General features: G+C 40.1%; 1 long non-coding RNA gene across 2 annotated transcripts in view; it reads right to left on the reverse strand.

The window, feature by feature from the left end:
- Positions 1-2742: 2742 nt before the first annotated feature.
- The window catches only part of LOC115653970, a 159195-nt gene continuing 134809 nt past the window's right edge, over positions 2743-27128 (reverse strand). Inside the window, exons 2-6 of one of the 2 annotated variants that reach the window (XR_004001054.1) lie at positions 17269-17319; positions 16176-16244; positions 5887-6003; positions 4578-4716; positions 2743-2788 (exon numbers count right to left, since the gene is read on the reverse strand). This is a non-coding gene — a long non-coding RNA (uncharacterized LOC115653970). Of the gene's footprint in view, positions 2789-4167; positions 4717-5886; positions 6004-16175; positions 16245-17268; positions 17320-27128 lie in introns of those variants that run through there. The other variant, XR_004001053.1, reaches the window with a different exon arrangement.

The raw sequence follows: 27128 nt of genomic DNA on the forward strand, positions 1-27128 counted from the left end.
TTAGTCACTGGACAGTCACCATCCTACTAACACTTCATTTGTTAATCCAATTAGGACTTGTCTACACCTGCAGCTGCCTTCAGGGCACACATAGCTAGATGCCTCAGTGAAAGCAGGATGCATCCAGACTGTGGTATATAGCTACATATGGCAGTGAAAGACTCTGGTAGCGGGGAGCCAGTTGGGAAAGGCTCTGGCAGTCTTTCTGTGCATCAGGGAAAGGCTTTGGCAGTTTGGAGGCAGCGGGACACTTAGGGTTGCCAGGTGTCCAGTTTTCGACTGGAATGCCTGGTTGAAAAGGGACCCTGGCTAGTCCCTACCTCTCCTGGTACCATGCTGCACCCTGGAAACAGCCAGCAGATCCAGCTCCTAGGTGGGTGAAAAGGCACTAGCTCCACACTCCCATTGGCCACCACGGCCAATGGGAGTTGAGGGGGCGGTGCCTGCAGGTGAGAGCAGTTTGTGGAGCCTCTGCCCCCCCCTTTCCTCCAGGAGCTGGACCTGTTGGCCACTTCTGGAGTGCACTGCAATGCCAGGACAGGCAGGGAGGCTGCCTTAGCCCTGCTGCGCCACTGACCAGGAGCCGCCCAAGGCAAACCTGTGCCCTAATCCCGAATCCCAACCCCCTGCCCCAGCCCTGAGACCCCCAAACCTGGAGCCCCCTCTTGCACCCCAAACCCTTCATCCCTGGCACCACCCCACAGCCCATACCCCCAGGAGCGGCGCCAGAGTTTCTGGCGCCCTAGGCAGAATTCGGGAGGCAGCATTTTGTGCGCTCCCCATGGGGCACGCGGGAGCTTCTGGTTCCACTCCTATTGCGCCACCGAAGAAGGACCTTCCGCTGAAATGCCGCAGGAGACAGAGGCAGTCATTGAGCTGCTCGATTGCCTGCTGCTGTTTTCTGCGGCACATCGGCAGAAGGTCCTTCTTCAGTGGCGCAACGGGAGTGGAACCGGAAGCTCCCGTGCGCCCCGTGGGGAGCGCACAAAATGCCGCCTCCCCGAATCCTGGCACCCTAGGCGACCGCCTAGGGTCGCCTAATGGAAGTGCCAGCCCTGCTCACCTCCAGACCAGAGCCTGTACCCCTTCCCATGTCCCAACCCCTGCCTCAACTCGCTGCCCCCTCCCATATTCCAAATCCCTCAGCCACACCCCTCAGCCTGGAGCTCCCTCCTGCACCCCAAACCCCTCATCCCCAGCCCCACCACAGAGCCCACACCCCCAGCCAGAACCTCACCCCCTCCTGCACTCCAAATTCCTGCCTCATCCCAGAGCCCCCTCCTGTACCCTGAACCCCTCATTTCTGGCCTCACCCCGGAGCCCACACCCTCAGTTAGAGCCTTCCCCTCCTCCCTCACCCCAAACCCCTGCCCCAGCCCATTGAAAGTGAGTGAGGGTAGGGGAGAGTAAGCCATCGAGGGAGGGGGAATGTAATGGGGGGGCCTCAGGGAGGGGTGGGGAAAGGGGCGGGGCCTCAGGGCAGGGGTGAGGCTATGATATTCAGCTTTGTGCAATTAGAAAGTTGGCAACCCTAGGGACACTACACTGCTAAAAACAGCAGTGTGGACATGGAAGGCTCTGCTTGGGTTTGTAGCAAGCCACCTCCTTGGGTATACACCCTAAGGTTCTGGCTTGTCTCTACTTTTTTCACCTAAGTAGTGTCTCGCTGCCTACACTGCTATTTATACCTGTGCTAGCTGGGCATACAGTGTCTGTACTGTACACACCCCCATAAGTGTAGACCTACCCTCAAAAGACTCACTGGTGGCTGAGTGGGTGTCAGCAAGTCGCTTTCTTCAATCTGTTTGTCTCAGTCCAGCAAACTCTCACCGCCACCAGCTCCTATTAATACTTGGAACTTTGATGAAGCGGTCAAAGGGACACAACTCTGTTGAGCAGGGTATAGTCACAGAAGTGTTTGGTGTTTCCAGAAGACTTTTGATCAAACTAGTGGTTCATGTCCTGCAGTATCTGTCAGTGGCTAGTATCAACTGCTTTGAGGGCAGAAGGAAGAAACACTTGAAAGGTTTGAACTAGCATGCCCCAAGACTGTTTCCTCCCAACACTATATAGCTAAAGATTGACTTATGCATGGACACATGAGGGTTTTTATCCCTCCCAAAATGCTTCTTTTTAAATATTTGCTATTATAACTGAATATTATTGTTATCCATGTAACTTCCAATAACTTTTTTGAATTCTGGTAGCTTTTATCCATAATTGTATATGTGGCAATGAGTTCCACAGGCTAACTGTGCCTTATGTGAATAAGTATTTTATCAGCTTTGAATTTGCCAATTATTCAATTTCATTAATAGTCTCTTGTTCTAGTAATATGAGACAGGGCGAATAGACATTTGTGATCTACCTTCTCTATGACACCTAATTCATAAACTTTTTTAAAAGGGGGAGATTATTAAAGTTTTATAATCAATCATTGTCTTTATTGAAATGTCCCACCAAATATATTAGAAAATTGCAAGTCTTCTTATAAGTATTTTGAATTTTTCTATATAATTTTTTAGATAATTATATACCTATTATAGAATTCTATAGAATTTAAAAAAAAACTATAGAAAAAGCTATAATTTTGTATTACCTTCTATAGGGTTTTAGGGTAATTTCTAAGGAACTCTGTTAAATTTGTATAGAACACTGTTAGTTGCTTAAGACTTCTTAAATTCCATCTGACTTTTCCAAGGAAGTCTTGTTTCGGGCTAATGTTTCACTCACCCAATGATTTTGTTTTATGTTTGTCAGGGACCCAGGAGCAGGATACATCCATTATCTGTTGGAAAGTGGAGAGGGAAATCAATTCTTTAGTGTCTGCATTGAAAAATGAGGAGAGAACAGGTGTAGGAATGCATTGTTTGGGTGATTAAGCCCTATACAAAAAATACCATTTTGGAGGAAGACATGCTGCAGGTGTATGGTCATGTGTATTTTATGCTCTGATCTCATCATAACAATAAACAGTAATATAAAAGATAGGATAACTAAAGTGTGGCGTTATGCTGAAAAGCAACAGTAAAAATGGCACTGTAGAGTTCCACATGTATTATCTGTCAATGATTTCTATATTCAATGTGCACTGTGTTTCTAACTCCCAGCCTTGCAAATTCCACCTCAGATCTGACAGTCAAGATGAGTTCTTTCCTTTTGAGGTATTATCTGCAATAAGAAAAGTTTTGCAAGCCAAATTAATGTCTTCAGTTACACTGGTGCAACCTCAGTCTGTAGTGGGGTGCACAGGTGTATCTGACTTAAGTTGATGAGTCTGTTGATGATGTCTATGAAGGAATATAATTCAGCTCACCACACTCTTAGTTGTGTTGACTATGCAGGGTAACAGGAAGAAAAAGTAGAGTAAAAATGTGTGAGCCATTACGGTCAACGGATACAAACAGATCTGTTGAGTAAGAAAGCACCATTTTTACATTGTCACTTTTGAGCCTAGAACTAACCTTAGCAACTATTAATTGCCCTGTTATTCATAAAAATATGTACATAGAAAATTGATATGATATCCTTAATACCAAAATCACTGACAATGCAGTACACCACTTTGCATATCAACTGTTCCTTCAGTATTAGGACCTTGTTAAGCACTATTAGGACCTTGTTAAGCATTTATATTACATGTGAATCAGATATAAGGTCATGATTTAAGTCATGCCTTTCAGCAGCATGTAGTTACATATCCTTTTAATTGCTGATGTTAACTTGTTTGAGTTATAGCAGATATTTCATACAGCTCATTATAACCTTTGTAAATTTTGGACATTTGCGCATAGAGTATGTTCTTAGGAATAGCAAGAAAGATAAATATGAAATCTCTTCAGTTAAAACTTTGGAAAGCCTTAAAAGGAGTGTCTGGACTCTAGAATTTCAGTCCCCACACATGATCTATCTTAAAAAAAATCTGCTAACACCATTATAATCTGCTAGAACTCAGCTAGGCACTTCAATGTCATGGTGATAAATACATTATATGTAGTTAGATGGACAGATAGTGTCACTCCTCTGCCATGCTGTAGCAGATTTTGGAGCCTTGCAGAATAGCTCCCTCTTGAAGGAGAAATCAGTGACATAGAATCTGAGTGTATTCTTAGTTCAACTTATTTTATTTCCATAGATACACCGGTCCTAGAACACAGGTAGTCACAACAGTATGCAGGCAATCTCCTCTTTCTAGGACCTCAGTCCAAACCAGTGCCCAGTTCCCAGGGAGCAACTGTGCTTCGAGGATTAACTCTAGTTAAAGATTCAGGCAGAGAACAAACATCCTTGCTGCTTGCCAGATCTCCCCCAAGGAGGCTACATCAGAAAACCAACAACACCACAGCCTTTCTTCTTACATTAAAAACTTCCTCACAAGAAACTCTCCCCCTGACCCAAGACATTGTGGAACAGTGCCATTAAAATAGGAAAAGTCTCCACATTCTCATTTGCCTATTTTTCATTTATTTAAAAAGTCACTTTTTATTGTAATAAATCAGAGATAATAAAAGTGATATTAAAATATGACATACAGTCATCAAGACTTATTGTAGGCGTTGAATATTATCTGCATATACCTCTCTCCAGTCTTTTCTTCATGCTTCTTTCATGCTACCTCTTTTGCTTGTAACAGTTTCCTACTGCATCCTGTTAGCCATCTTGTAGTCAAATTCTTCCTTACACTACATTTCTTCTGTGAAGTTCTTCATTGGTAATCTACCAAAGAAAGACATCAAAATTATTCTAAAATTCAGTAACAAACAAAAAGTAAGGTGAAACAAGCTTTTTTCTCCATGAAAAATCTTGACATTTGAGGCAACAAGTTGGCATTAAACTGATTCCCTCTCCACACCCTGAAGGATCCCACAGAAAGTCAGGTGGCAGTAAAACCTTCTGTCCTTCCAGGTGATTCCTCCCTGCTAAAGAAGAGGGTCAGCTGGTGCAATCAGATATAATAAACAACTCCCTGATCCAGCCTAGGTGAATCTGTCTCTCCCCATTGTCATAGTTTCTGCAGCTTCTGCATTATCATGAGAGATTTGTTTTGTATTTTATTTTTAACTGTGAGAAAGAGAGCAGTGTAATAATTACTTAAACACGTAAAAACTAGAAAAGCTCATCTATCTCAATCTCAAAGCAAATTAAATGGGGGTTTGAAAGGTGATTGGGACACAGGCAGAGTGGATAAATCACAAACCACCTCTGTCAGGATTTGAACCACTGGACAGTGTCAGTTAATAAATGCTGAATTGCCTTTGTCCCACAATGTCTCCAACAGAGGTAGATAGCCATAGATGCATGTGGTGAAACAGAGTGAAGCTCTACAGATATAGAATTGTAATATTCTTCTGTGCTATGAATTATAGCTGAACCATCTTTTCACTGACCTTCCATGGAAAAGGGAGGTAACTATTGAGATCATTAATGTTAAATTACTTTTTGTTATCAAGGGCTGGAGCACAGCATGTTTAGGCATTGATAACAACAAGCACCCCGACATAGATATTAAGGTCCCCATCAGTGCAGGGCCTAGGAATTCTATCACCCATGAAGGCCAAAGCAATGATCCATCTCACAGAAGGTCAAGTGGACCTCTCTTACGGCATTTTGAAGTGTTGGTTCTGTAAAAAAATGAAACTCAATCTGGGGAAATGGTGCATTTTCTTCCTCCTGCATTGACACTCCTTACATAGCACCAGAGAGACCACCCTGAAACCTTTGCAAAATGTTTATTTGCAAAACTGATTGACAACTCCTTGTATCACAAAACATTCCACTCTTCTTAACTGTGATGAAATCATTCTGGGTTAATCAGATGGTCTACCACCTGACATAGTCTGCTTATGACTTTGTAGATAAGGTACTTTGGTGAAGGAAAATAATGACCTTTTAGCGTTCACTGCAGATAAGGCCTTGGTCTGGCAAACTGTCTATGATGCAATCCAAAGGCTTTAGCACTGGACATCTCTCACCGATGCTCTTGTCCATTAGCCAGATGCATTCCTGGAATAAGAGTTGAACTTGCTTAGGACAGGGAAGATCTGGTCCTCCTTCCTTCACACTGCATTTGTTTCAGCCTATTAGTAAATAACGGTAATCTGGGAGAGTAATGCAGGTGGAGGTGGCATACAGAGTCTGCAGCATCCATGAATATACGCCACAAGTGGTTGTAATGCCACACCAGACCTGGTACGATGGTAGGACAGTATTAGTCTCCATATTTCTAGAATTTAACAGGGTTCATCATCCTTTGGGAATGGGGTGGGATGAGGAGGTTTGGAGGGGAGAGATGAGGCTGCACAGTAACTCACCCCTGCATTGATCAAATGGGAAAAACAACAACTCTGCTTGGAGAACCTTGATGCTGAAAAACTGGTCATTGTCAACAAGTTTTTCTATCATAGATACATGCTGAAATATTTAGTGTCCCTTGCTTAACATCCCATGCACTTCCTCTCTATAATAACCCGTGAACTAGTAGAATAAATTTGGCCCACCGTATTCTTATTTTATTGAGCTTTTATAATAAGCAACTTCACATACAGAAAGGAGAAAATTAGGGAAGAGCATACATCTAATTTAGCTTCATATTGCTAATATAATTCTTATCTAAGGCCAGGTCTACAGTACAGATCTATATCGGTGTAACTACATTTCTTAGAGGTATGAAAAGTCCACATCTCTGAGCGATGTTGTTATACTGACCTAATCTGTGTGCTGTGTTGACAGGAGAGCTTCTCCCGCTGGCATAGCTACTGCCCCTCAGCGAGGTGGGAGATGGGAGAAGCTCTCCTGTTGGTGTAAGAACATCTTCACTTTAGTGCTACAGTGGTGTAGCTGTGCTGGTGCAGCATTTTAAGTGTATATCTGCCCTAAGTTAAAATATGTCATATCATAGTAAACCATGCTTTGGAGGGAAATGCTTTTAGTCTGTTTTGATGAGTAAGGCCAGGGATCAGCAACCTTTGGCATACAGCCCATCAGGGAAATCCGCTGGCGGGCCAGGATGGTTTGTTTACCTGCAGAGTCTGCAGGTTCGGCCAATTGCAGCTCCCACTGGCTGTGGTTCGCCGTTCCAGGCCAATGGGAGCTGTGGTGGGAAGCAGTGCAGGCTGAGGGATGTGTTGGCCGCAACTTCTCACAGCCCCTATTGGCCTGGAAGGGCAAACCGCAGCCAGTGGGAGCTGCAATTGGCCAAACCTGTGGATGTGGCTGGTAAATAAACCGGCCTGCCCCATCAGCGAATTTCCCTGACGGGCTGCGTGCCAAAGGTTGCCAATCCCTGAGTAAGGCTATATTAGTATAAAGGAGCTAGGTTATAGGCATTCTTTCACTACGTATGTCTAGAAAATACCAACTTTTTTCACGTTTCATGGTATGTTTTCTCCCATTGTGGTAAGTGTAAGTCTCTTTCTTCACCTGTGTTAAATTGATGGAATGTTTCCATTCTCTTAGGGTTACTGTTGACACCCCTATTTTTAGACTGTTCTAACAATGCTTCATGAGAGCGGCACTGTGATATCCTAACTTGAAATGTCTCAACAGGGTGTGTGGACATATCAGTACAAAGTTTTTAAAGATGGCAGGTATCCAATAGTTCAAAGGAAATCAAGGGGCTAAACAATGTCCTTACTCTCTGGGACCTCTGAACAACTTCCTTTGCTTGGAGGTTGATGCAATACTGAAGTTGTTGTAAGCATAGCTCTGTTCTCTGTGTTTCTGGTGGTGTCGTTTGCCTTGATTCACTCAGCGGCTCATGCCATGTCAAAGGGTGCTGACCTTTCCACTCTGATGACAAAAAGACTGGAAACAGATTGTGCTCAGAGAATTGGTCAGTAGGAAAAAAAATTGATGAACTTGAAGGCTAAACTTCAAGTATTGTCTTTAGAGTATTGTCTCTTTAACCAACTTCCCTTTAAAGTGCAATAAAGAGACTCACTTTCATTTTCTCTCAAGTCCCCTGGAACACAATAAACTTTGTACAGATCTTTCTTTTCTCAATTTAAAGATAATCCATAGCTCTCGCAGACTGTTCACTACTTTACACAGTTTGTCTTGGAGCATGCTTCACTAGCAAGTTAAAATCCACTTATGCTGGTTTTCTGGGGAATTTACTTCAAAAAACCCAAACAACTGAGGAATGCGTCAAATCCAAATACATTCTGAAGTATATCATCCAAGAAGGAAAACAGAGGATATCTGAGACGGGACTAAAAAATATTAAACAATAAATTGAAGGGACCTTTAGGCCACCTGCTTCTCCTTCCCAACTATGCAGCTTCAGCAACACCTACAGTTTCCCACCAGGAATGGCAGGTTTCTGATGTGGTAGCACATAATCAATCTGAATTATTTGCACACAACTTAGTTTTTGCTGAAAAAACAGTGACAAATGCAAGGTAAATATGGGTAAATACTGCTTGGGACATTCACTTCGGCATTATTTCCTGGTGTTAGTAGAAAATCGTGTACATTATTCTGAATGACAATACTCCATTGGCATAGCTGCCAGTATTATTATTTATTATTATTTATTATGTGTATTATCATAGTGCCTAGGAGTTCTAGTCATGACCTAAGACCCCCTTGTGCTAGGTCCGTACAAACACAGAACAAAAAGAGGTTTCAATGTAAGTATAAGACAAGAGACAACAGAGGGATAATACAGTCAGAAGGGAGAGTGCAAGGAAACTTACAGTACATCTACGCAGCAGTTAAACACCCACAGCTGGTCCAGGTCAGCAGACTCAGGCTCACAGGGCTCAGGCTGCAGGGCTGTAAAATTGCTATGTAGATGTTTGGGCTGGACCCAAGCTCTGGGACCCTGTGAGGGAGTAGAATCTCAGAGCCTGGGTTCCAGTCTGAGCCTGAATGTCTACACAGCAATATTTAGTCTCACAGCCTGAGCACCGCGAGTTTGAGTCAGCTGATCCTGGTGATAGCTGTGCTGTGCGTCTTTTATTCCAGTGTAGATGTACCCAATGAGACAGTATTGGTCAGCAGGAGAGGCAGTGGTTTCAGCACACCAACAGCCTAACCATTGTCAATATTTTTGTAGGCATCATGGCAAAGGAGAGTTTAAAGGAGGGTTTTGAAGGAGGATACATTGTTAGATTGCAGATGTTTATGGGGAGCTTCTCCCAAGCATGAGGGATGGAATGGGAGAAAGCACTATCCAGTATCCATGGGAGAAGGAAAGTATTCATCGATGCTATGATATCATTCCTAGAAATGTTACTTTTGGTGGTAGTGCCTCTGACATGATGCCCCTATGGCACATATTATTTCTTTGTCATTCCATTCATTTTTTCTAGGTAAGCATGTAATATATTTACTGGCTAGATTCATTCTTCTCTGGGTTTGAGCAGCAGGAAACATGGGCTATTGGTACGACATTTTGTTGCTTAAAATAATAATGCCAGAAGTCAAATTTAATAGCATGTCTTCTACTTTTTTTCATTAGAGGATAGTGGTGCTCTCTTCCATACATCACAAGTTCACACTGTTTGCATCATTTTATATTTTTAGGTTTCCTCATATCAGACCTGATCCAGAACCCATTGAAGTCAGTAGGAATCTTTCCATTGATGTTAGTGGACATTTGATCAGGCCCAGAGTGCTTATCTTCTAGGTGTAGTATACACAGGACATAGCTCTTACTCTCTCTTTCCCCAACCAACTGACACATAGTCAGACTTCAGGCAATCAGTAGAAAATAACTTTTGTGTTTCAGAATAGAGTGTCCAAATTGGGCAATTATTCTGTAATACTACATTATTCCAGAATAGTTTAGCACCACATGATCCTGGTCCAGGACTGGGTTTGTATGCATGACGATTATCCAAATAATAATGATAATAGCTATGCCTGTGAATTTCCCCTGTGTAGACAAGGCCTGAGTGATTTTCCCAAGGTCACACAGGAAGTCAGTGGTAGAGCAAGGAATTGGGATATACCTCATAGGGTGACATCAGAAGGGGCAGGTTTATTCTGGGAAGAAGCAAGAGACCAGTCTTAAAATTTTAAGGCAAAATTTTCATGTGTGTCTTAGTTGTGCCCACAGAACTAAGGGCTTCACCCTCTGAGGGCTAGTCTACACTGGCAATGCTAAAGTGCTTTAACATGCCTTGTGTGGTCTCAGCACAGCGCTGGGAGAGAGCTCTCCCAGCACTCTAAAAAACCCACCTCCATGAGGGGCATAGCTACCAGTGCTGGTGCATCGTCTACACTGGTGCTTTATAGCACTGAAACATTCTGCACTTAGGGGGGTATTTTTTCACACCCCTGAGCGAGAAAGTTGCAGCACTGTAAATTGCCGGTGTAGACAAGCCCGTAGTGCACAAAATCCTCATTTACATGCATCAATCAGTAATTGCCTGCAGAAGCACACATTTGGGTGTGAAATTAACTGATTTTCATATGCAAATTAGCAATTGTATTTGAGTACATGCATATTACTTACATTTACAATTTGATCATTTGAAAATATTATTTGTTCAGTTCTGGACACCTCGTTAAGATGGATGAGTAGCTGCTTCCCACATATGTGTTGTTTGGAGATGAATATCATAGAGGTGGCAGTAGGGAAGCAGAAATGCATATAGGACCCATGTCACCTCCCATTGACCATTGAAGGTAATGGAAGTTTTTCCACTGACATCACTAGGGGTAGGATTTCACCCTCACTCTTTATTTTCAGTGTCTTGCAAGCACACACATTGTACCTGTCTCCTAGAAAAATACTGCTGACACCTGAAATTTGTGTGTGTGGGATCCTTCCATAGACAACCCAACAAAAGAGTGTGAGAAGCGAACTATTGAAACTGCTTCTCTGGATTCATAAAAAACTACAAGCATGAAAATTCTACTCTCTTAGCTGATTCATGCACAGAAAAAAAATGTTTCACCAAAGTTTTCTACAAAGCTGGAGAAATAATAATGAAATGTAAACCAGGACTGTTTCTTTCTACAACAAAACTTTAATAACATTCATTTCTCTTCTAATGTTCACATTAATTTCCTCTTTAGACAACATTTACTATTCAAGAGCTTTACACACATGGGCAAAACATATCCAAACAATTGTGATTGTGAGTGTTGTGTTAATAATTCCTGGAAATCTATCAAAACTGGGAGCAGAGAAAAGGTATTAATTAAAGGGAGATATTACCATATAGGAAAAGTTGTAAGAGTATTCAGTGAGCTGTCAAAACAGTAGATGAAAGCTATGGAGGTGGTGTTCACATTTCTGACAAAAGCATTTCTAAAAATTTGCTTTTTTATTTTTAAGTAAATGCAACAAAACATGCCACCTACTAATCATTTAACAACTGCAGATAACTTTTTATGGCAAGCAAATCAAGCTTATTTTAGTATGGAAAAAATGTATAAAGGCTGTGTGAAGCAAGCTATAAAAAGAATTAAAAATTTAATGGAAAATTGATGAGTAGATTAAATGCAGCAAGAAAATGGAAACTATTGTGTTAGTCAATATTAACACCACCATTGAGCCAGAATAGAGGGTGTATAATAGGTGAAATGGTTTATGCCAAATATGAACCATGGCTATATTGAATATAAACAAAACACAAACTACTTTACAAACCTATAGGTTTCCATGCTTTCTTTTAAAAGAATACTCAAACTGCTTAGGACCAAGTTCATCTTCCATTAAACTCAATGGAAGTTTTTCTGTTGACTTCAGTAAGATTTTAATTGAACCAATACAAAAAAATCCGAAGGTTTTACCCAGCTGTGACTTCTAAGAAGTTCTCAGATATTCATGAACTCAGCTACTTAGTTACAGAAGTTATTTAGTGGATATATTCCAGAGTACTGGATATATTTCAGAGTGGATATATTCCAGAGGGACTTTCAAATAAAAGACACAGGAGAGCAGAGGAGACATGCTTTTTCAAAACCTGTTCGCTCAAGAATGAAACCTATTATGTACAGAGTTTGAAGATTCAGGATCTGATTCTTCTTCCACAGTCCTGTAAATCCATAGTAGATCTTTTGACTTTAATGAAGTTATACTGGTGTAAAACTAATGTAAGCGAGAAAAGAGTCAGACCCTCTGTATATAATCTACATATAATATTTATGTTTCTCTCTCTATATATAGGCTGCAGTTATATTTCTCTTTAGTTTGCCTTGAGAGATAGCCTGCTAACCACTGTGCAGTGCTCAGGTTTTAACAGCTGGTGTGCAGGCTTTATAATCTAGATTATATGAGATAGTATCTACACTTTATTATTTGTTGTATTGGACAGAGGACTGAAGTCTGATTTCAATCAGATAGCCGTATTTTGTTCCCTGCTTATAGGCTTTGATTGATAAACTTAAGCATGTACAACAAATGAGATCAGATATGTTGTTCCAATACATTCACAGTCAGTTGTGCATTTCTAATGGCTTTGCATGCTGGTAAACTGTCATTTGGTTGCAGCAGTTTACAAGTGACTCAGACAAAGATGACTACACCCTGAAGGCTGTCAGTTTCTACATCACTGGTCCCTAAAACATACATTTCAGTCTATAAAATAAATCTTCATAGATCAACAGAGGGCCATGCCAGGGTTTCACAAAATACAATATGGTAAGTAAAAAAGCTGCCCAGAGTCTGAGTTCATGAGCGGCTGAAATCGTAAGGAATAAAAGATAGCCATCTAAATTGAAACAAAACAACTCACTTCAGAAATATCAAGGAAAGCATTTTAAAACTCCATTCAAATTCTGTATTTTAAAGCCTGATTCTCATTTACACTAAGACTCCTTTACACCACTAGGCCTTATTTGTACACACTTCAAGGCTCTTTTACATTGTCACATTGGTGTAATGGGCCCTTAGTGTAAATGAGCATTAGATACAGTATGAGTTTATTAGTGAAATCAAAACGCTGATAGCATTGGCTAGCATTAAGGTCATGCTTTGCTCACGTATACAGAGGGTTCCATTCTCTACTGGTTGTATCAAATATATAGTAAACAGTTAGTATATAGTATATAGTTGGATGCTACCCACTCTGTACTCTTGAAATGATTCTTCTCTTGCACAGATGCAGTTGCACCTGTGCTGGCTGACTCTGAATCAATGTGTAAATTCCAAAAGGGGTATAAAATTGACATAAGGCATATTCTCTGGCTGGGTGTTAGGTAAAATTGGTTTAAGTGGCTGTGTAAACTAAGACATCTCTGAGGCTGCTCTAATCTGAAGTACATCTAACACTGAAATACAAGGATTTCACTTAGTAATGACATCTAACAATGCCAGTCTTTGCGCCCATTCCTTTAAAATGAGAAATGCACCTCCCTTTACTGCCATTACTGTGCAAAATTAGTCCATAGCATGTAGACCACAGAAATCTGTTTTTTTATACACATATGTTCATGGGCAACTAGAGAGCATCCTTCATTCCAGGAAATAAACTGGCACATAAGTATTAATAAATACAAAATTAATACATAAAAGAAAAGTCAGAGGTGAGAATATCATTTAGTTCACAGGGTTTCACAAGCAATTTTTTTCTAAAATAATTGTAAGGATTAACCCCAAGAGTTCAATCCAACAAAGTCTCTTACGAACCTAAAGTTCTATTCCACTTGACTTCAAGCTGCTTTGGTTTTGGGTCCCAACTGAGTTTCCTTCCAACAGGCCTCCTGTACATTTAAGGAGATAGTACCTCCCTCAGTATGTGGCTCCAGAGACTAAAACCCTTTGCTTATTATTTTTCTTTTTAATATTCCACAAAGGAAAGGAAAATCCACCCCGTCCATGATGAGACAGAAAATCCTACAAAATTCCCATCAGGAAGTAATCTGATTTAAAATCATTTTTATTTTGAAGGAATTTTAGGGTCACATTCACCTCAGTCTAGAGTGAATTTACATTGTCAGAGGAGGTGACTTAATATTTTTATCCTCTTTAAGAAAAAAGTAAAAAGAATAGCCCATGCAAACCAAAGGAGCATGTGTGTCTTTATGGTTTGGAGAGTGGCAGCTTAGGAGTAATTGGGAAGGAAGGTTGGCATAACATATATGGGTTATAATGTTAGGGAGCAAAGGCAAGAAATGATAGCATATTTCTCTGCTAGGAGCAACGCTGCAAACAAAGAGAAGATTCTCTGATAACCTCTATCCTTCTACTTTGTGTCTGTCTGTTTCCTCTTATTTCTCTCTCCCTCAACACAAAAAAGGATTTTAAGAAAAGTGTTCTTGTGAATATGTGTTCGTGATTGTGTATAGCTAGATTAGATAACTGTGCCAGTGTGTTTTTTTTATAAATGGTTACAGAAGTGTGTCCCCATACAAAGTGGCCGAAGGATTGCGATGACAGTTCCTCGACACTGGGGAGCCTTAGTGTAGTGCTTTTCTTTCAGATCATTTGTTTATTGACTACACAGGGATTTACTCCACTAGAATAGTGACTCCTCCTTTCCGTTTGTTGGGCATAGTAAGCTCAAAATCAAGGACCTCTTCCTGAAAAGGCCCTGTCTCCAACCTCTTTATGTCTATACCAGGGTGCATTATCTTGAGCACTTCAGCTGATCTGAACTGACATGATATCACACAAGGAATGAAGTGGTCTCAGATAACCATGGCTTAAACCATTTAAGGCTTGGTATGTTAAAACCAGCCCCTTCAGTTTCTTATGGATATGATCTGGTGCAGATCTTGGTTCCCTATGAGAACCATCACACAGCAGGTGGGCAGTCATGTTTTACACCCACTAAAGTTCCAAGTGTTTTTAATGTGAAGTCCCACATAGTGCACATTATAGCAATCCATTTGTGAGGTGACAGAGATGTGGATTGCTGTGGCGAGGACTGCAGCATAAGGAATAGTTGCAACTTTCTGTGAAGCATTTTTCTGGCCAGGAAGCACTTTGCCATTGTAACTTCCTGGCCATCTGAATACAATTCCCAAGATATAAATAAGAACCATAAGTACTAGATCTCTGTAGGTTAAAAGGAGCAAGCTCCCTCAATTGAAACAACCTGTGCCATTTCTTCAATTGTTTGCCCCTATCTACCAGCCCTCTCATGTGATTAAGGGCCTGCCTTCACAGGGAAATAGCTATTGCTATAGGAAGTGGATTTAGCTAAACTGCAAAAAGGCATTCAGTGAGAGATAAGAGTGTCCACACAGGGAATTAATGTAGAATAGCTATTGTTAAATTCATACCCCCTGATTATTTTGCAATAGTTTTCCCAGGTAGCCAAGCCTTAAGTCTTAGCTACTTCAGCCTTACCCAAGTCATTGGCTAAGTTGATCAAATAAGTGCAATGAAACAGAATCTCACATGTAGGGACATGAACAACCAGACCACCTCTCTATCCTTCTCACATACATATTGAACAGGGTGTGTGACAAAATAGTATTCTGCAGTATCCCAAATAAAAGTCTATTTGGCAGATGAACACTCATCCAAATGAATCGTTACGGGGCTTTTCAGAAAGTAAGGTTTTTTTTATACAATAGTTAAACATATTATCTTATTTTCTTTTGCTAAGTAACATGGGAAAATATTGAGAAAAACAACTTGGTACTTTAAACAACCAAACAATGGCTATTTGTCTGTTCTGTTCCATCCCCTCTGGAGTAGGGACTCATAAGGTTATTATAAGGTCTGAACTGCTCATCAAGTCACTGGTCCATAGGAAATTTTGAGAGTAGCATGGGGGTAAAATAGATCTCAAGTGGCCGCATATGAACATAAGCATGAGCAGTTCCTAAGACAAATGCTGAACAAATCTGCAACAGAAAAATGCTTCTCTGAAAAAACTCTTACTCCTATGTACAGTCAATGTAAAGTTCCCTCCACTTTGAGCTAGTGCAATATTAAAGTATTAACTTGCATAATAACACTACCTTATTTTTTGACAGCCAGTGGTTGGGTGTTTTGCAGCTGGGACTCCAATTTAACAGCTGATAATTTTCTCTGCTGTTTTGCCACCTTCCCTGTCTTGCATGTCTTCCACCTACACACATGCTTAGTGACTTTCACACTCAATCTCTGCAAGCATTTTCCATGAGGCCAATTTTCCTTAATACGCATGCGCAAACAGACTTCCAGAAAACATCACCTGCTTTTCAGGAATAATATTGGACTTCATAGTAGCTCAATATTTTTGCCTCATCTCCTTAGGTACCTTCAGTTTTTATACATTTCTTACCTGCATCACCAGGAAACATATATTTTCCCTTTTCACAACATCCATTTGGAAGCTGAACATCTGCATGAACTAAAGAGATATTAATCATTATTATTATTGTTACATCTTAATAGGACTTGAGGTGAAATCCCAGCCCCCTTAAAGTCAATGGCAAAACTCCCATCAACTTCAATGGGGCCAGGATTTTACCTGTGGTATATAGCTGGGAACCAAAATATAGATAGTGGTCATATTCAGGGGCACCTTAACAATAAGAGTAGAGTATAGAAGGGTCCCTCCAGCCAACTGTTATTGCCTACCATGAAGGCTTAACCTACTTGCCTTTCCTCAGCTTTCCTCCTTTTTACCTATGCCATTGGTGAGCCGGGCTGTAGATAATTAGTTCTGATATCATTGACTCCCAATTTGGTGCAACATTATGGCTGTTGTCATTGCTCTTTTCCTCTCCTTTCTCAAGTGATATATTTCCCAGGTGGTGGCAATTCCAGTTGTTTCTGTGGATGCTTTAAGCACTGTTGCCTTTGTACTGGCTGTGTTCCTAAGAGGCACTTAGCAGAATGTATTCATCACATGTTTTTCAACCTTTGATGTGCTCTCCATGCACCTACTTTCAGTGTCCTCCCTTAAACCTAGTAGTGATGTTTGCTGTATTTCAAATGCTTGTTTGGATGGATGGACTCCCTAGAAAGATGTATGTTATATTTTAAGTGTCCCATAGCATAGCTTTGGCATATCCATTGTCAGGCACAGTCTGCTGCAGCTTCTGGTTCAAATCTTTAGCAAGCTGTAGCACAAAGAAGCATCCAAATAGCAAATGTAGATTCTAAGTCATGATAAAACCCTCACATCTACTTCTACTGATTTTAAAAGAAGAAAAAAACAATTGAAATCTTGCAATCCTGCATTGCTTCAAAATCAAAGCAAATAATACTAGATATCAATTCAGATGCAACTGGAAATGCGGAATCACACAGTATGAGAAATCACAGTATTTCTGTAGAGATCACAAAATTCTTAGCAGATTAATTAGCACAACTCAACATATCAAAAATCAAAAGGTGATGCTGCAGTCAACCACAGTTCACTTACATACCTTTAAATGGTGAATGGACATGTTTACTTGCAATGGCATTTTCTGGGGTTTCTGAAAGGGGGAAAGAGATGGGTCTTTAGCTACTGCAAAAACAAGCCATTCACAATATAATGGCCCTATTTTAGTTAACAAGTTGTCAGTCTTTAATGACTAGAGGTGTAGCAGCTGGTTTTGATGTAATTTCTTTTGAGACCACTAGATTACAAGCAGTTTATTGCATTCTTCTCTCAAGACTGCTCCCTGGATACAGCCTAATGTCAAGAGGTCAAAGGTCTAAAGCCAGAAGCTAAAGGATTTGTCATCATTTAACAGGTCACTTGTTGCTATGTACTATGCAAACTGGACGGTTCCTTGGAGCTTATCAGAATGGTACAATACATTTTGTATTTTTGTATTTTCAAATCTCCATGGGGAAAAGTGGGAATGATCCAGTTCTGAAAGTGAAGTTCTTACAAGCAATAATCAGAGTGTGTCTGTCTGTGTGTCAGTGACAAAAGCACACAGAGAATTAAATTATTACAGGTTAACACCTTACTTACATAGGGCACTATTCAGGCAAAAATCTAAGTGACCTCAATAGAGGTGTTACCAGACATCATCAAAGCACATAGGGCCAGATCCTCAGCTGGTGTATATCCTGGTGGCTCTGTTATGTAACTGAAGTAACTCCTGTGATCTGAGTGATTTCCATTGCTCTCAGTTACACTGGACTAACTCCATTGCAATCACTGAAATTCCTCAAATTTCACATCGGCACAACTGAAAACAATTGAAGTACTGAAGTCAATGGGAATTACTGTGATTTTATATTGATATAAATAAGAGCAGAATTTGCCCTACAGGATCTGCAGTAAGCAGCCTATGAGTTACTGTCTGTAAATTATGTATTAACATAGGAGCATTGCTTTTGAAGGTTCCTAAGAAACATCTATAAATCTAAAAATATGGGAAACAGAGAAATTGGATTAGATGATCCACTGAGCACATTACGGATCATATAGTTCTATTGTTTATGCAACCTTTCTGCTTTTCAGAGTCTGAGACTCCAGCAGATAAGTGGTATTGCTATCCATGGAATTTATTCTTACAAGAAGAGCCCTGCTTTTGAAAATTAGGGTGGGCAAACAAAAGGGCAGAAGAGACTCATTTTCTTAATAGTTTTACTGACAAATTATATCCTTCAGGTTTTGGAGGAAGCATTCTTCTTCCACTCTAGTTCCTTAAGACTGTGACCCTCTGGCTGTACAGAAAGGAGATTGTCACCTTTTATTGTGGGAATGCATATAGATTCCAGTTCTAAGCATTATATACATACTAAGCTGGAAATTGACATTCAGGTACCTTCCAAAGATAAAGACGGAATAGATCAGAGAATGTTGCTCCCTTTGCTCCTTCACAATATCACCGTCCTGGACTTTGCATGACAACCATATTTTGAACAAGGTCAGACTTTCCTACAGGATCTTTCTCTTCCAAAGACTTGAACAAAGGTGAGACAATATTGCAGTATTTTATAAAGGAAGATTTGAGAGTGCAGTCTGCCATGAGACATTACGTGACAGGCTTTTCTGGCATAAACTCTCTCAGTATTAAATTGTTTAGACTTTCAGATTTAAATAAGCTGCTTTAGCAGCCAGGATCTCAGATGAGCTTTGGCCAGGGCTTCTTTCGACTGGTCATGCCCCTTATGACAGGAGCTGGGGGTGGGGTGAAGGAATATACACAAGGAACAGTCTATGCAGGAGAAACACTTTGGAGGTTGGCTTCACCAGGCTTAAGTTTGGTTTGCACCAGCAGCCATACAAAGTAGCTGGAGCACAGCCCAGAACTGGTCCCTCTATTTTTCTCTGTGATGATGTTTCATTTTGTTCTCATTTTTAAATTTAAAAATTTAAAGTTTAATGACCAAAATATATATTTAACTCCTTGAAACTGGGACTGTCTCTTACTGTATATTTGTAAGAATGCAGATTCTGATTGGGGCCCCGGGTACTACAGTAATATGACTCAGTCATCAGCAGGGATTAAACCTGGGGACTTCTGCCTCCAAAGCATAGGCTTTTACTACTTGTATTTGAAGACTAAGGGCTAGATCTGTCAAAGAACTTAGGTGCCTAATGGTCTCTTTAGGTGACTAAATCCCAGAATCAGGCCACACTGGGATTCACAACCCGCCCCTCACCTGCTAAACCCTTGCAGATGCCTATATTTTTGCTGTATAGTTGCCTAAGCACCTATGTTTCTGTCTCTGAGCATGCACACTGCAGCCCCATGCCAGGCATTCGAACACTTTAGCCCCAGAATGATGCACAAACCAGGGGAAGACAGGTAGTTATCCTCCTAAATCACCTGCAGGGCCTGATCCAGTAAACATGCTCAGATATCGGGCCGCTACAGATGAGTTTACACAAGATAGCCCACCTTAAAACTTTTAGCCCAGTGGCTAGATCACTCACCTAGCATGTGAGTGACCCCTGCTTCATGTCCCACCTCCATGTGAGGGGGGAAAAGGGATTTGAACTGGAATCTGCCAGTGTGTGCTGTGTCCACTGGGCTGTGAGATATTCTGGTGTGGGGCTCCCTCAATATCATCTGTTGAAGTTGTTCCACTGTGGATAAATAATGAAAGAATCACTGGGTTAGAGGGCACATTGGGCACAGACATGAGCATAACTCTGTAGCCTAGTGGTCAGAGCACTCACCTGGGGGACCCGGGATTCCAGCTCACCTGAGACAATATTTATACATATTGGTAATAATCCACTGAGGAATAACTTCAGCAGGAGTACTAAGGGAACACCACCTCAGAAATACCCGATAGGCCAGTGATTAGAGCACTCATCTGAGACGTGGCAGCTTCCCCTTCAAATCTCTGTTCCCCCTCAGCTAGAGGGGGTTTTGAATGGGGGGATCTCCCATATCCCAGGTGAGTACCCTAACCACTTGGCTAAAAGTTATAAGGTGGGCAACACCATAACCCCCCTCCCCCATTGCTTATTTGACGTAGACACCCAGCACCAAGAGAGGGTTTGCAGCTAAGAATCCCAAGCAGGGGGAGGCACTTCACTGCAGCTTGGTCTTGGCACCTATCTCTGAGAGGGGCAGGGCTTAGCACACAGCCCTTGGCATGGCATCTCCTGTTGGCTATTTTAGGCAAGGAGCTGGCCTTTGTGAATCCCATTCTGAGGCACCTGCCTCTCCCCATTCATTGCATAGGGAGCATAGACACTGAACTCAGGCTTTGAGAATCCCAGTGATTTTCTAGGTGCCTAAAAGTTAGATGTGATGATGCTGAATGTCATCATGCCTACGCTTCTTTGTGAATCTAGCCCTAGTAAATCCATTAGGTGGGGGCAGCAGTAGAACTATCCTCTGTAGATCAATCAGATAAAGGTGGACACACAGATGAAGGTGGCCAGTGTGTTACACAAGTAAATAACAAATAATAATGCCTTCTAGATAGGGAAAATATGCTGCTACCAAATGCTAGAGTATTTGGAATAGTTCAGTGAGTTGAAACAGTAAAAGAAGAAAAATTCTAGAATGTGGAATCAGTCTGTTTGCTTTAACCATTAGAATGTGTATCTGTGTTTTATCTGCGCAGAAGGGAATGATTTGCTGCAGTCTGTCCGAACACACTAATACTGCTGTTAAGATTACCTTCAGAAGTACTATCTGAATTTAGAAAGAATTGTCCTATCACATGTTGTATGTGTAGTTTAATAAACCCAGGGACAGCTTTATATATTTTCCCTCTGCATTTGGGAGAGCTACATTAAACACATTATCCAGAGAATTTGTTATTGGCAATACAGGAAGTGGTGATGGTCCGAGAGTAATAGTGTGCAGCAGTTTTCCCCTCCCCCTACCCATTCTTTTTAAGCTGTATCTAGGTCAAACAAGAGCAGTGCAAGTTGCCAGTCCATACACTATAAGTTGTAGTTCCCATGTGATGTCTCCATAAATTTCCAAGCCACGCATCCTTCAGAAAAAAAAAATAAAGCTCATATTATTTTGTTACAGCCATGATTTTCATGTCCTTCTATATGAGTATGCGTCAGCATTTCCATTAGAAAGCCTGCTTTTGAGAGGTTTGTGTAACTCACCTATAAAAATTTGCTTTCAGCTGAATCTCGGCTCAAATGAACCAATACCGTATATATACAAATGTTCTACATTTTTCTAAAGTAACAGTCCAATCAGTACATTTTATAATAGTGCTGCTGCAATGTCTAGGATGTAGAATATTATAGTATGTTTTAATGGAGTGGGTTTGTTTTGGCCTTATTTTAGTTAGGAATGTGAATATATGTGTATGTGTGTGTTTATTATTGTAAGATGCTTTGGGTCTTCTGTAAATCAAAGCTTTTGATTTTAAGAAGTAAAAAATTGGGCAAGTGAAAATGAGCTGTATTATAGACCACTTTTTTTCTGACAATTTGAAAATGAATCTATACCTAATATCAAAGTCGAAAAGAAAATATTACTGCTTGTGCTCACATATCTCCTGATAAATTAATACACAGCCAGATCCTCAACTGGTGTAAACTGAAATAGATGGAACAGTGCTGATTTGTACCAGATGAAGATCAGGGTCACATTTTTTTTAAACCATACAAAGTGCATGGATCTTACTAGAATAGTTACCACTAGACTAAAAGCCTTTCTTAACTTTTGGCTACATAATAGATTATTTCTTTTTTTTTAAAATGCTACCTTTTATGTTTTACACTCAGGGCTATTTACATAATAATTCATCTGAAGGTTTTTATACCAGTACGTTTATCCTTATAAAACAAGTACAACCCAAACAAAAAATTAACATTAGGATTTTAGTGCTAACTAAACCAAAAACCAAGCAACTCAACAATAGGAAATTCAAGAATATCTCATTCATGCCATGCAGCCTTTTTGCATTGATGGCATGAATAAAGATGGACTGTGACCATAAGCCATGTTATGTAGAATTTTGTTGTTATTTTTTCCTTTACTTATTTCATAGCCAATAGAATGGTGCATTTCTTAAATCCACTCTTTTGTTCTGAAGATGAAAACGATAATATTTTACTAGCTGTCAAAGTTTACTCCAGTGCATCTTGCACACTCACACTGTTGCTTGAGCTGAATCACAAAGAACTTCCTAATTTTTCTCTGTCCTTCGCAAATAATTGTGTACAGAACTAGCCTTCCCAAAATATGTAAAAGGTTAGGGTGAAATCTACTTTATTACAGAACCATGATTCAAAGGATGTAGTCATACATTTTGGGATAATATCCTTTGTTTCCTCCATGGACAAGATCCATTACTTGGACATTCAGGGTTCACCTGAAGAACAATCACTAAGAGTATGTCTTCACTATGTGCCGGACCAGTAGGCAGCGATCGATCCAGCGGGGATCAATTTATCGCGTCTAGTCTAGACATGATAAATTGACCTCCATGCGTTCTCCCGTTGACTTCTGAACTCCACCATCGTGAAAGGTGCAGGTGGAGTTGACAGGAAAGCAGCAGCTGTCAACTCACCGCGGTGAAGACACCATGGTAAGTCGATCTAAGTACGTTATTCACTTAGCTGAAGTTGCGTAACTTAGATCAATCCCCCCCCCGCAGTGTAGACCAGACCTAAGAATAACCACAATGCGACTTAAGCTCCTGCTTAAATTTAACTATATCCTTAAGTGCTTTGAGGCATCAAAACCAAATTGTTCAGTACCATGCAGAATAGAGCGCTAAGGGTCTGACTCAGCAAAGCACTTAAGCATGTGCTTAACTTTAAACTTTGAACAGGAATAGATTTAAGCACATTTAAAATGTAAACATATAAATTAGAGCCCAAGAACATTCAGCTTATCTTTGAAAAGGGATTCTTTCAAAAGACCTCTGTTGTAGATCTAAATTAAAACAGTCATCTGCTCATTAAACTCCTTTCTTGGAGGTAATACCACCTGAATGCGTAGAATTATCTAGCTGCTCAAATTTATTTAGAAGTTTCAAACATGTATGGTGAATTAATCAGCTGCACTCTTCTTGTAAAAAAACAAGCTCTCAGAGTTCTATGTTTCTCCCATATCCTGGTGATGCCAAAAACAGTGGTGCCATGGGATATGTGATAGCAAAGAAAATGCAACACTAGAAGGTGGAAGTGGCAGGCATGGCATTGGCTGGCATTAGGTGTAAAACAGCAAATCCAGACATCCCCTTTCTTATTATCAAAATATAACAATGCCTGCAACATGTAGGCATGAAAATACCAAACACCAGTTTTTTAGGGTTCTTAAAAGCCTGAAATATATTTTGCAGAGAGGAGCAATGTGGGACTGGGAAATGTCTTCATTTATTTCCAGTTTAAAACAGAAACTCTTTCTAACTAAAACAAAGAAGGAGCTGCCGCTTAACAGACAAAGTGAACTAGTCTGGATCCAAAAGAGAGCCCACTTCCCATTTTGGGAAATACTGCAGCATATCGGTAGGACAGTCTGCTACCTGCACAATTTGAATTGGGAGCTGAGAGTACTGTACGTCCCCTGGTTTTTGGAAGATACCTGCCATTTGACACACTCTCATTCATTCTAAATTGCTTCTGAGAAGTATTTTTATGAGCTCTAGGGGTGATCCATCTCTGACACTGGGGATTTAGCCGCACACTTAGAGGAGGTGAACTAAAATTTCCCTTCAATTTGTTGGAAGAATTTTGATGAAAAGCTACGGAAAGCCCATAAGATTTCCCTCCAGTACATCTCTGCCGAGGGGGCTGAATTTGTTATCAGGAATTTCCCCTTAATACTGTATGGTCTGCTAGTAACTGGTGGAAGGGAATTAAAGCAAATTACAACCAAATCGTAAGGGCCCAGCCAAATGGGATCCTTTATTTCAAAGCATCCTCTTCCATATTCCACCTCTGGTCATGGTTTCTGAAATTTGCATTGTGCAGCTAAAAAATTCAGATCCTCCATTTTTTTATTCATTTTTTTTTAGGAGTCAGAGAGCACATTAAGAAAACTCCTAACATTTTTTCTTTCTTTTTCTGCATCAGACTTTGTCAGATTTCATTTAATTCTTAGGATGGCAATCCCTGGGGGGTGGGGACAAAACAAAACCCAGATATAAAGACAAAACCATTTTGGATCTGCAGTTCCAGAATGTGTAGAGTGCTGGGAATTTGTGAAAATGTTAATGGGCTAGAAGTTAAGCCCTCTACTGAGTTAAAAAGGAAGAACATCTGCATTTGAGAAGATAAGTTGCTGATACAAGCAAAGAATTAATATTTTGGCTGCATAAAAAGCAGCTTTTAGCCATTTATTGGGCAGTTAACATTTGGACAAAGACGTTTAAACCTTTAAAGTTTCTTGAATAACATAAAAAATGGAGGGAAATCTTAGATTTCTATATATTGAGCATAGGGTACATATCAAAAAGGCATGCAAAATAATAGAATATAATTATGTTGTAAGTATTATTTTAAAGGTCTGAAAGATGAGCCTTGCATGAATTTTCATTTGCCCCTATCCATTCACCCATGTTTGCTCAAATCTCTTCCCCCCTCCGCCCTCCAGGAAATGCTCCTTTATGGGGCTGGATCCATAAAGATGGACTGTGACCATAAGCCATGTTATAGATCCAGCATTTATGGTCTGTAATGAGGAATAATCGAGAGAAGATGCTCAGATTATACAATGACAAGAACCTAGATACATACACAAGCCAAAATATCCTAACAAATACAATTTGTAAAGTTGATGAATGACACAGCACCACAACAATGTTGTATTTAAAGAACCATTGCAGTTTCCAAACAACTTACCTTTTGGTATTTTGAAGTAATTATTTTAACATTTTTGGTAAGTAAATGGCATTTTCTCACGCGCGGTACCATTTTCTATCAAAACCTTAACTGAAATAATTCTAGACACACGGTCATGGAAAAGGAATTACTGAATCAAGAGATGATAATATAATTAAATTGTATGTCTTTTACACTTGCACATTGCTTTTGTCTGATACTAAGGAAAATAATGAAACCCAAATCAAAGTGAGCTACATCCTTCATGCACACATCCTGTATTGAAAATAAGGGTTTGGGGGGATTTACAGAAATGAAGAAATTTAGAATTAAAGCTGAAAAGTGATATGTTCTGTAATACCTAGATACAACTGGGTGTAGGTTTAACCACCTGAGTAAGATGCTAAACTATTGGACATATGCCACATTTCTGCCTTAATATTAAATTTCCTAGGTTTTGTGGGCTTAAGTAGTTTAATGTGGTTTTTGTGGGATCTTAATTTAAAACAAGAAGCTATGGATTGACTAGTTTGGTTTGGAGATTTGTAGAAGCTTTCCCCTTTATGATTAAGACAGGTATATGAATTATGTGGTCCAGCATTTAAATTGATGGGATCGACCTTTATGTGTTTTTTTTATCCTAAGAAAAATAATGATAGTGGTAGAGTAAAGACACATAAAACTGCCTTGCTGAAGGAAGCTGGGCCTCCTATTACCTATGTCAATTAGTCAATACAGGCTGTGTATCCATCTACTGGCAGCTTTAATCAGTGTCCATCATGTCCAGAGAAAATAGCCTCAGAGATGGAGCAAGAAACTAGGCCACTGTCAGCACCCTTTGTCCCTTCCATATGGATAGGACATGATTCCACAGGATTAGCCAACAATTATATGCTCTGAACTGATCAATTCAGTCAATTTACTGTGCAAAGTAAATTGATCCTTCAGAACAAAGGGTTCTGTCAGCAGGGAGGTACCTGAGAAAGCAGCATGCCTGTGTAAACAGTTCTGTCCTTGTCCCAGTGTGGAGTGGCCCAGCGCCATATGGTGCCACTATGAACTTATTAACTGACGGATTAACTCATCTCAGCATTTGGGATCCCCAGTTTCCAGCTGTGAGAATGATTGATGGGCTAACTACTGATTCAGTCTTGGAAGTTATTTCCTCCATTTAACAGAGTCAAGAAGACAGAAAATTGCCCCCTTTGTAAATGCTAATCTCACCACTCCTTCGAACACCCAACATAGCAATTTATTCAAGGCAAAGTCTTAAAATTGGGATAATACACATCAAATGCATACTAATTAGCAATTTCTTTTGAAGGCTCCATCGCTTATTAAGGGTCTCCTTTTCCATATGTTCATCATGCCCCACTTCACCCTTTAATTACAAAACAGCACTTTCTACTAATTGTGAGAGGGTACATTGTACCCAGTATCTGTATTAAAAACTATACCTTCTGAGGCCTAATTTAGGGTCAGATAGAAGGCAGACAGATAGGCAGGCATGAAAGCTTAGTACCACTGTCATCATCTTAAGCATATTCATTTTTAGCCCCCCTGGATGTGCTCCTTAAGGGAGCATTCCATAAAAAAAGTGTTCTTTTGAGATGGCAAATTTCATGTTCTCACTGCATTATTACCAACACTAGGTAATGAGGTGGTAGTTATTCCACTATTATTTACTAGGATCTTACTACCAAGATTTTTTTTTTTTGTACTTTGTACTGGAAAATAAAAAAAACATTCAGTCAATAATAAAACAACAGTGTAGACACTATATTGGAGACAGAATTTTTCAGTAGAATTTCCTCTATATTGACTCAGATCATATTTAGTTTCTTTTTTTGCAACTCATAGCTTTAGGTTTGTTCATATATTCATTATATAATGGACCTTGAATTTTCCAAAGCCTAGAAATATTTTACTTGTAGATATTGACAGTCACATACGATTTGTGGTATGAATGTGTAAAACATTAGGAACGTTGTAAAAGAAAACCTGAGCAGGACAAAAAATTAATGTCTTGTTCTTGTTAGAAATACTGAAGTTTCTGTTTTGTCTTGCTTTCCTTATGTG

Source organism: Gopherus evgoodei, chromosome 6 (assembly GCF_007399415.2).
Source record: "Gopherus evgoodei ecotype Sinaloan lineage chromosome 6, rGopEvg1_v1.p, whole genome shotgun sequence".
Classification (NCBI taxonomy): Eukaryota; Metazoa; Chordata; order Testudines; family Testudinidae; genus Gopherus; species Gopherus evgoodei.